The sequence below is a fragment of the Erpetoichthys calabaricus genome, chromosome 4 (assembly GCF_900747795.2).
Source record: "Erpetoichthys calabaricus chromosome 4, fErpCal1.3, whole genome shotgun sequence".
Classification (NCBI taxonomy): Eukaryota; Metazoa; Chordata; class Cladistia; order Polypteriformes; family Polypteridae; genus Erpetoichthys; species Erpetoichthys calabaricus.
Window position 1 is genome coordinate 264,113,851 of NC_041397.2, and position 10,182 is coordinate 264,124,032.

Genomic DNA, 10,182 nt, shown 5'->3' on the forward strand with positions numbered 1-10,182 from the left:
CCAAATATTAACAGTATTTGTAAACTTGTGACCCACTGGAATTGTGATATACTCAATAAAATGTTTAATAATCTTGACTGTGAATATTGTTGGAAAAATGACTTTTGCCCTGCACAAAGTTGATGTCTTCAAAGATATGTCAAATACAGTTGTTGTTGCTTTGTGCAAGGAGAGCGATGTCATCCTCTGTTCTGAAGCTGGTTAGAGAAGCCCGATACAAGTACCCCATGCCAATTTTCATCCAGAGGCATTAGCATCACCATTTCAAGGAGTATATTGAAGAATAATGGCGGCAAAACACCTCCCTGTAAATCTCCCACTAGTGTGCTGAACCATTCAGGCAATTCACCGTTGAACCTAACGGTGCTAATAGTGTCTCTATATACTGTAGTTCTTCTAATAGCCTTACAATTTTTTCCTCAAATCCAAAGTGTCTTGTAACTTGCCTCAGTCCTTTCCTCCACATACTGTTAAAAACCTTCTTGAAGTCCACTTAACAAACATCTTTGTCATGTTCCAGGTACATCTGAGTCTTCTCATACTATATGATCATACTATGATCAGTTGTGCTTCTGCCAGCTCGAAAACCAGCTTATCAGTTCACGTCTGAATCCTTCTCAGAGACTCAAAGATCTTTTCACATGCCTCTGTAATTGTTACAATCTAGCTGTTCTTTTTTCTTGAACACTGGAACAATAACTACTTTCTTCCAGCTGCTGGGAATCTTTTCTGTCATCCAGATTTTATTTAACAAAGTTGTCATAACATCCAAGCCAGAGTCTCCAGTGGCCACTAATTCCTCCGTTGTTAAATTATCATAGCCTGGTGCATTTTTTCTTTTGGCTTTGTTGATTGCATGTTCAATCGCAGATCTTAAGATTCCAGGCATATCTGGATTAGTGGCAGATGGAGATGATTCCTGCAGTATGGAATTGTTGGCATGCATGGCTAGATTGTACAGTACCTAAAAGTATTATTTCCATCTCTTTAGCACCTTGTCTTGTTCTGTGAGAATCTTGCCTTCTTTGTCCTTTACCTTCCTGATGGTACTGGATCTTATTCCTGCCAGCTGTCAAATGACTTTGTAGACTTCTTTGGTTTTGCTTTGCTTGTGTGACCTTCCAACTCTTTTGCAAACCTCCAGTATTTAACTTTCTTTCTCAAATGTATGCTGCCTCTTTATCTCTTGGCACAAGTAGATGTAATGTTTCCTGTTCCCTGGGGCCTTCTTGTGAGGCTTTAACTGCTTTCATTCTTCTGCCAGTTTGGTTAATATTGATGAGTGTCACTTCTTTGCTGGCACTGCTTAGTTTCCTCCTAGGATTTCTTCTTTGGTCTCAGCAACTACTTGCTTGACACTATTCCACATCTCCTCAGCATCTGAAGAACTGCTGTTAGCAAAGCCAAGCAGAAGTGGTGCAAAGTGGCCTCCAATTGTTAATCGATGGGCAGTTGCTGTTTGTGAGTGCTGAAGCTTATTAATATCCCATTTTCTGGCAGACTTCTCTCTTCCTTGAGCCTTGAGTTTCAGCCGTAAATTCATCAGCATTAACTGATGATCAAATCCGATATCAGCACTGGGAAGGACCATCCATCCATTTTCCAACCCGCTGAATCCAAACACAGGGTCACGGGGGTCTGCCAGAGCCAATCCCAGCCAACATAGGGCACAAGGCAGGAACCAATCCTGGGCAGGGTGCCAACCCACCGCAGGACACACACAAACACACCCACACACCAAGCACACACTAGGGCCAATTTAGAATCGCCAATCCACCTAACCTGCATGTCTTTGGACTGTGGAAGGAAACCGGAGCGCCCGGAGGAAACCCACGCAGACACGGGGAGAACATACAAACTCCATGCAGGGAGGACCCGGGAAGCGAACCCGGGTCTCCTAACTGTGAGGCGGCACTGCTACCCACTGCGCCACCGTGCCGCCACTGGGAAGGACTTCCTCCTTAATTCCAGGGAAGGGAAATCTTAATCTTGAAGCATACAATTACATTCTAGAGGATTATTTTCTTCCTTCCAAAGCCTTTTCCTGTTTCAGCACGACAGTGTACAGTAAGTCCGTATAGAAATGGTTTGTGTGTGATGGTGAAGATGAACTTGACTAACATACACAAAGCTCTGACCTCATGATTATGGGCTAATTGGAAGCCAGGCCTTATTGTCCCACATTTGTGCCTAACCTCGCCAATGCTTTTTTTTTTCCTGAATAAATGCAAATCACTGTAGCCATCTTCTATAGTCAGCAAAGGTATGGACAACTCCATTTTACCGCACACAGTTTTTGAATTAGATGTTGAACAAGCACCTTGGTCAGTTTTAATGAGAGACGGAGCTTCAGGGGCTTACGCCCCTAATATCTGGTCCCCAGCCCCTGATCTTCCAGTCCCAGATAAACACAATCATTGGCAGCAAAACCCTGATCTTCTTGCGCATTGTATACAAAATAGCCCTTGATCAGTGGTAAACAATTTCATATTTAATATATGCACGCGACTCGCTTAAAAACCTCAAAGAGGGCCCCCCCCCCACTCTTTGATTTCACATACACGTATGACCTGTGTGAGATGTACAGAGGAAACTCCACCTCCTTCAGTTTTACATACATGTATGAGCCGTGAGTAACTGTGCATGACAATCACAGAGGGGGCTAACACCCTGATCCTTACAAGTCCTTCAGACGCTCCTGGTTTTGATGTGATGTTCAGGTGTTCACATATTTCTGTCTATGTAGTGTACCTTCTTTGCTCTTTGCACAATTTCTTGTCCTGCTTTTTTTATTTTGGTATTAGGCTGACTAAAACTGTGCAGAACAGGTCCAGATGCCTTCTCACTAGTTCATTACACAGTTTGAGCGTAATGTCTCTTGATTTATATTTGACTGTTTTTACAGTAACGACAGAATGCTATAATTTCTTTTTAATTGTCTCTGTGCATCGCCTGGAGGATAATAGGTTTGGATCTCAGCTAGGATGCTAAAATAACTAAAATCTTGGCTTTTGATAGAATGAAGTTAAAAGGTTCCTGTGTTCAGCTGTTGATTCAGTCTATTTATTTGATTACGCTTGCAGCAGGGTCTTGTCACATATGGTTTTGGTCTGATCTGTGCCTCCTGTGACAGGCACAACTTCTCAGCATTTTGTCTGCAGTCTTTGATTGGAAATACTTTCTGTAGTACCACTTACATTTGAATTCAATCTTGTATGTTTTTCTCTCCGTAAAGCACAATCAAGTGTTGTCTCTGTGCTGAAGCAGTAGATGAATGCCAGTATGCAGGACTGAAAACAGAAGCTGGCAGTTAATGATTGGTGACAATGATGAAGTTGAATGAAAGATAATGATTTATTAAAGTAATAGGTTCAAGTCGTTAAAAAGTATTTAAAAACAATTAGAAGGTAAGAATGTTTTTCTTTTATCTCTGCAATAGCAGCCTGTTCAAACCAGTGACGTGCGGTGAGGTTCATGGCTTGTGAAGCACTGACTTCTTCAGAGTCAGATTTACAAATATATGAATCCAAAAGAGTAGCTTATTCACAATTCAATTGGCAGCATGCACATTGACTACTGGTTATGTTTAATATCTCATCAGCATTCTTTATACACACATAGCTAAGGTACATATTGTGCTAAAAATGAATGTTACATTTATAGCAGCGAGAGAGAGCGGAGAGGGCGCATTTGCTCTGCACCCTCCATGTGTTCTAAATTTGCCATTGCAATTCCACACTTCATACTCATTCAATACAAATGAAAGTATAGAGTGGTGTACAAAAACAGTGGATTTCAATTTTGACATTTCTTTAAATATTTAGTTGTTTTTAAAAGTTTTTAATTCTGATGCTTTAATCAATTTCAGTACAGACTGTTCTACAAAAGGATAACAAGAAAAACAAAACAATATTTTATTTAAGGTCAAAGTTTAGTTTTTAAATATTGCATTGTTTTTTTCTTAGCCTGATCCCATTTTTTTATGAAATTGAAAACTGTTTATGGTCTTACCTTTATTTGTAAATGAAGTCCAAGCGCCTATCCTTCTCCACGAAAATCTCCATCACTTTCTTGCAAAAAGTCCTCCTTATTTTCCTTTAGTTTTAAAAGTCTTAATCTACCATTTTGGCAGTCAGTCGGAACTAAAAATAAAAAAATAAATGGACCACTGCAGTGCACTTGACTTTCTGATATCTCTAACTTATTGGTGCCCTGAGCCTCTGCATAGAAGAACAGCAGCAATGAGCACCTGTTTGGCTCACATGCACCCCCTTCAGTGTGGCATGGTATTGTCTGCCTCATTTTGTGCCTTTCAGTGTGCTTTTATGTCCGATCAGTAAGACTAAACATGTCACACACATTCATTAAAGATATTAGCCAGACTATGGAAAGTCAGGGTGTATAATAAACGTGTCTGAAAACATTATATTGATGACATACAGTGAGACAGCAGCAGGCACGCACCAATTGCATGCATCAACCCAGTGTGTGAGGGAGAGCGCAGTCCGAGGTGAGGCTTGTCTTGTCGCACCTTTTGTTTCTCCCCAGTATTTGAACAGGAAATGCAACAATTCAGTGATTTTGGCTATAAAAATGATCAAAATTATTGGAATCATACAGAAAACAAATTTATAGCACAGACCAGTGGACAAATTTATTTTATATCATTATCATTTTTTTTTACTTTTCATGATAACTCGCCTGCCTCCCCTGACCACACGCCCCTGGTTCAAACCTCACAAAACAGGAATATTGGTAGACAGGGAAATTTCCACAGAAGACCTGCTTGCAAAGAAAAAACATCTGCTAAAAAAGGGCAGTCTAGCATGCTAATATTTTAAGAACAGTCAAAACTATAAAAAACTACAGTAAAGTGGTCATTTCCTTTACATTCCACATGCATTAACGACATCATCCTTGAAATATTGGATACCTTTAATTAAAAAATATGTACTGATGTGGTCTATGATAGTGAGGGACTATGCATGATCACCTTGGCCCAGAACAGTTTTAAAAAATCAACAGCTTCAAGCAGAACACAGTCACCATGAAGATTCATGCCTAGAGACATCGCAGATGCAGAAACTTACTCTAAAGAGATTGAATGCTGACATCCATTGCGTGTTGGCCAGCATTGTCTTTGGCAGCTGCTGCAATATCCAGATTGTATGGTGTCACATCCATTTGCTTTGCTTCTACTTTAGTCACATCAAGAATGTTAAATTATGACTGAATAAAGTATCTATAATTGCTCCCTGTTGTCCTGACTGAATAAAGTATCTATAATTACTCCCTGTTTTCCTCCCTCCTGTTCTGTCTTGTCTCCTGAGGTCAAGAGATTAGGAGAGAGGGGTACATGGAGTTATAGTAGCTATCAGCTCTGGGTGATTTCTGACTGGAGTCCTGGTGTAAGTTGTCTCCTTCCTAGCTAGGTGAGTACAAACAAAAGTTGGGATGGACAGCATATCTGCAGATCTACATAGCAAAGTTAGAATAGTCACCCTTCCATGATTCAACAACAGTGCCCTATAAAAATAAGTGCTTCTCCAGCCACCATAGGTAAGTTAAAAAAAACAAAAAGTGGCAAGACATTTTAGTCTATGCAAAGTTTTAGGTGGGAATGCTTGAAATCACAAATTTCTTTTTTAATAAGGCAGGCTGTATGGACTCTGTCTTTCTCAGAGAGTTACATTCGTTAAGTTGGTCTATGGAGAGTGAAATAAATGTGGACTCGCACAATGGTTGGAAAGAAGATGAAGAGTATCTCACACAGAACATGTACAAACCCAGAGCTAGATGATGGTGTGATGTTTACTAGTGTGTGCCAAGTGGCCAGCTGATCAATTTAACTCTGATTTATGGACTCCTTCATGAAACTCTGTGGTGAGTTGCTTGTAAGGTGCATTTGAATGGGCTGGATCTTGGCAATAGGAACCAAGTCTGGAAGTAGATAACCTAGTGGCCCTTTCATTCTGGTGACCACTACTAAATAGTATTCTATTTTTGAGTTACATGATTCTGGAAAATGGGGGATCTATTTGTCGATATAAGTAGTCAAAGGTTCTGTCATGTGAAAGAAAAATGCCTTTCAAGACATATCAAGGTCTCTAAGATCTGTACAAGAAGGAAGCATTGGCAGGCAAATTAAAGGTGTGTGTGTGTGATGTTTGATAGTGACTTTTATGCAATCTCAAAGAGTTTGTTTTGTACTAAATTACTCAAGCAGGGTATGCAAAACACTCCCCAAACTGTTCTCAGCAAGGATCATGAAAAGCTGATCTTAACTAAAGATGATGTGATTGAGGTGTACAGAGCATTGTGAGGAACTCCTAAAGTTAATGCTGGAATAGGAGTGGGTCTATCCCTTTGACTGATATCACTGCAGTAGGTTGAGATAGCCAATCTGCTAAGACTGTAGGGGAAGATGACATCCAGGTAAGTAATCTGAAGGTATTGGATATTCTAAGGGGGTCTTGGTTAGAAAAAAAAAACTTGAGATGTATGGACACTGATAGTCATCCACATTCCAGCAATCTGGGAGTATTTGGAAGAGTGTCTTGCACACCCTGCTTGGCCAATTCAAAATGACTGGGGCCTCTTGGTCAGAAAATTCAAGATCCTATTAGAGAGGGAGCTGTTCAGCCGTAACCCACTCAGTTTCACAATCAGCTTCTGGGCAACAATTGTATTAAATGCTAAAATCTATGAACAGCATTCTGACATATGAATCTCTTTTATCCAATAGTGTTAAGGAGAGGTGGAGAACAGAAGAAATAGCAAAATAAGTGGACCTGTTGGTCCGATATGCAAATTGCAAAAGATCCATAGAGGTAGGAAAACTGGAGTTTATGTGTGCCATAACCAGCCTTTCAAAACACTTGATGACAGAAGTCAGTTCTACTGGGAGTTATCAGGTGCATCACTGATGGTTTCTAAGGTACTGGGATGATAGTAGTGGATTTGAGGCACCCCAGCTTAAAGATGAATTAAACATATCTTTGAGGTCATCAGCCAGTTCCTTGGCACATTCCCTCAATACACAACTGGATACGTTGCCTGGTTTGGTGGCCTTGTGTGGCTTGACTCTGGATAGAGTCCTCCTCACATCACCTGTGGTCAGACAAAAGACCTGTTTATTTCAGAGAGGTATGGTTTTTCTCACAGACTCCCTGTTCTGTGCATCACATCAAACAAGGAACTTGTCTAGTTTGTCTGGAATGGAACTATCATTTTTACTGCTGTGTGGAGTGGGCTTGTAGTCTGTAATATTGTGAATGAAACTAAACCTGCTGATGTGTTATGTTTCCTTTTTTTAATGTACAGTAATCCCTCACTTATCGCGGGAGATAGGTTCCAAGGCCGACCGCGATAACTGAATTTTCGCGAAGTAGGGACACTATATTTATTTAATTATTTAATGTGTATTTGGACGTTTTTAAACCCTCCCTGTATTGTTTACAACCCACCATTTACTCTATTAAAAACAGGGACAACTGCTAAGCAATATGAAATCGGTAGATAAGTTTACACTTACTGTATAGCAAAGTACACGTAGCAGCTTGTAGGCGGTCATGACGTCGTCGACCTTGTTGCAAAGATTCCTAAAGCAGATTCCATCCAGACTACTGCCTTATCACGTCCGCTTGCAACTCGTTTTGCACCCTGGTTAAAGGACACTGCGGCCGTAGATCTTATATGCTTTTCCTCCTTTTTAAATAAAAAGAATCGATGTCCTGCAGCGGTGTAGCTGTTCCCTTCCTTCAACATATCCAAAACTTTTACCTTTTCTGCAATCATTTGCATCTTCTGTTGGTGCTTGGACACGGCCCCTGAAGCATTAGCACGTTAATGATGAATGAGTGAGATGAGACTTCCTGGTTAATGCAACACTCTGTCGCTGAGCCAATCAGCAGCACACAGGAACTTAACTGCGTGCTCTGATTGGGTAGCTTCTCAGCCATCCGCCAATAGTATCTCTTGTATGAAATCAACTGGGCAAACCAACTGAGGAAGCAAGTAAAAAGACCCATTGTCCGCAGAAACCCGCAAAGCAGCGAAAAATCCACGTTATGTATTTAAATATGCTTACATATAAAATCCGCGAAGTCGTGAATCCGCGAAAAGTGAACCGCGAAGTAGCGAGGGATTACTGTAGTTGAATTTTTTAATTTTTTAATAATTTGAGCATAACATGTTAAAATTGACATTGTGAAAATAAATTGGTGCCAGAATAATGTTGTTCAAATATTTTTACCTCTTTCTCTCCTTTCCTTTCATTCTCAAAATCAATAATCAAAGGTTCCGACTCATAACCTCAGATGCTGCTTTTACAGTGTTTGTAGTTATCTACACACCTTTTACATACTCACATACTACTTGCTATTCTTGTGTAGTGCTTATCCCAGTCTAGGTGAGTCCTAAGCTTTGTAATTACATGCTAGTTGTTCGGCCATTCCCATAGAATGGCTAGGTGGGGCCCAAACAATGGTCCAAGCCACAGGGGGCCCCACCCCTCTAAGTTCCCCCCCTGCAGATCATAAGTCAAAACAAAAATATCTTCCTAAATTGATTTTTATTGTGTGTTTAAGTCTTCTTAACGTTTTACCATTTGCTTAAAAGTATTGGCCATTTTACAAATCATAGTTTCAATGATGGTAGCGAGCTGGATAAGTAGGTTTAGATGGATGGATGGATGAACATAAGAACACAAATTTAACAAATGACAGGAGACCTTTCAGTCCATCAAGCCTGTTTGTTTGGTTAATAGCTAAGCTGTCTCAAAATCTCATTCAGATTCTTCTTAAAGTTTGTCAAGGTTTCTCCATCAACTACATGTCTTGGTAGTTTGTTCCAGTTCCCCACAAATCTTTGCATAAAGAAGTGCTTCCTGGCTCCAGTTTTAAATGCACTTCCCATTAATTTCCACTGATGTACTGATTTACGTGATTCACCCTTAAGCTGGAAGAATGTTGCTAGATCTACTTTATCAATGCCTTTGAGGATTTTAAATACCTGGATTAGTTCCCCACCCAGTTTTCTCTGTTCGAGACTAAACAGGTTTAATTCTTGGAGTCTGTCAGAGTAGGACATGTCCTTAAGTCCTGGGATATACTGGGTGGCTTCCTCTCTGTGACTGCAATGAAGTTACAGTACACATTGCACATTAAACCCAACAAAACAAAAACTGTTTTAATGAATTCCTAAAAATTTGTGGTAAATTAGGCACCAGCAGGATGGCCCATATGGGGTTTGGCAATTCTGTTGCTGGCAATAGGTCAGTCTGATGTGAAATGCTCAGCGTATTATTATTACAAACCTCAACACAAGTGGCAAGTGAGGCGAGTGAGTGTGAAATAACTAAAAAAATCACTTCACAAGAAATGTACACTATTGTATACTTTGCAGTCCAGTGAATTAATTAATATAGTAAAAATAAATGAAAAACTGACTGGAGATGGCTCTCAGCAGGGCTCAATCTCACACAGGAGCGTGTTTATATGTAATGCATAATTGGCAGGCGTCCTGAATTCCCCAATCAGATTGTTGCTCATGGGATATGAATATGGATCAATAGGCTCCATTTACTGTAGATATTCTAATTTCTGCTGTCAACTTTTCGGTAATGTAGACATTTTCTTGTTAGCATTTTTACTAGCCTCCCTTTAAACATTACTCAAAATCCTTTCCTTGGTTATAATGAACAATGCTTGGGTTGTATGATCTCAAAACAAACTGGTAACTTTCTCTACTTTTTTATTGTTAAGGTAAGAGGCTGTTGAGTGACAGAGTTTTTAATTCTGTTTTGGAGCTTGCAAGACGCTACGTGCCTCACTTTATACTTAAAGGTTTGTTTCACCAGATTTCCACATCAGTTCTAGCACAATTCTGCAGTCCCCCATAACCATTGTGCATGTTTAAAAATATTTGCATCATTTTGATCAATCAGGTATTCCAAAGTTATTTCTGTTTCATTGGAGGCATTTATGAAGAATGCTACCATATCTCACCATAACATGTGATACTGGAGCACCTTTAGCCATTGGCTCATTCCACCACAACGATGTGCTAAGAGGCCTGCTTGCTTTACGTCTGTCTTCATCCTAGCCAGTTTTAAAACACACATTATGATTAGGGAAGCAATGTTTCTATATATCGACATATCGTTGTTATATTATGAGTTAT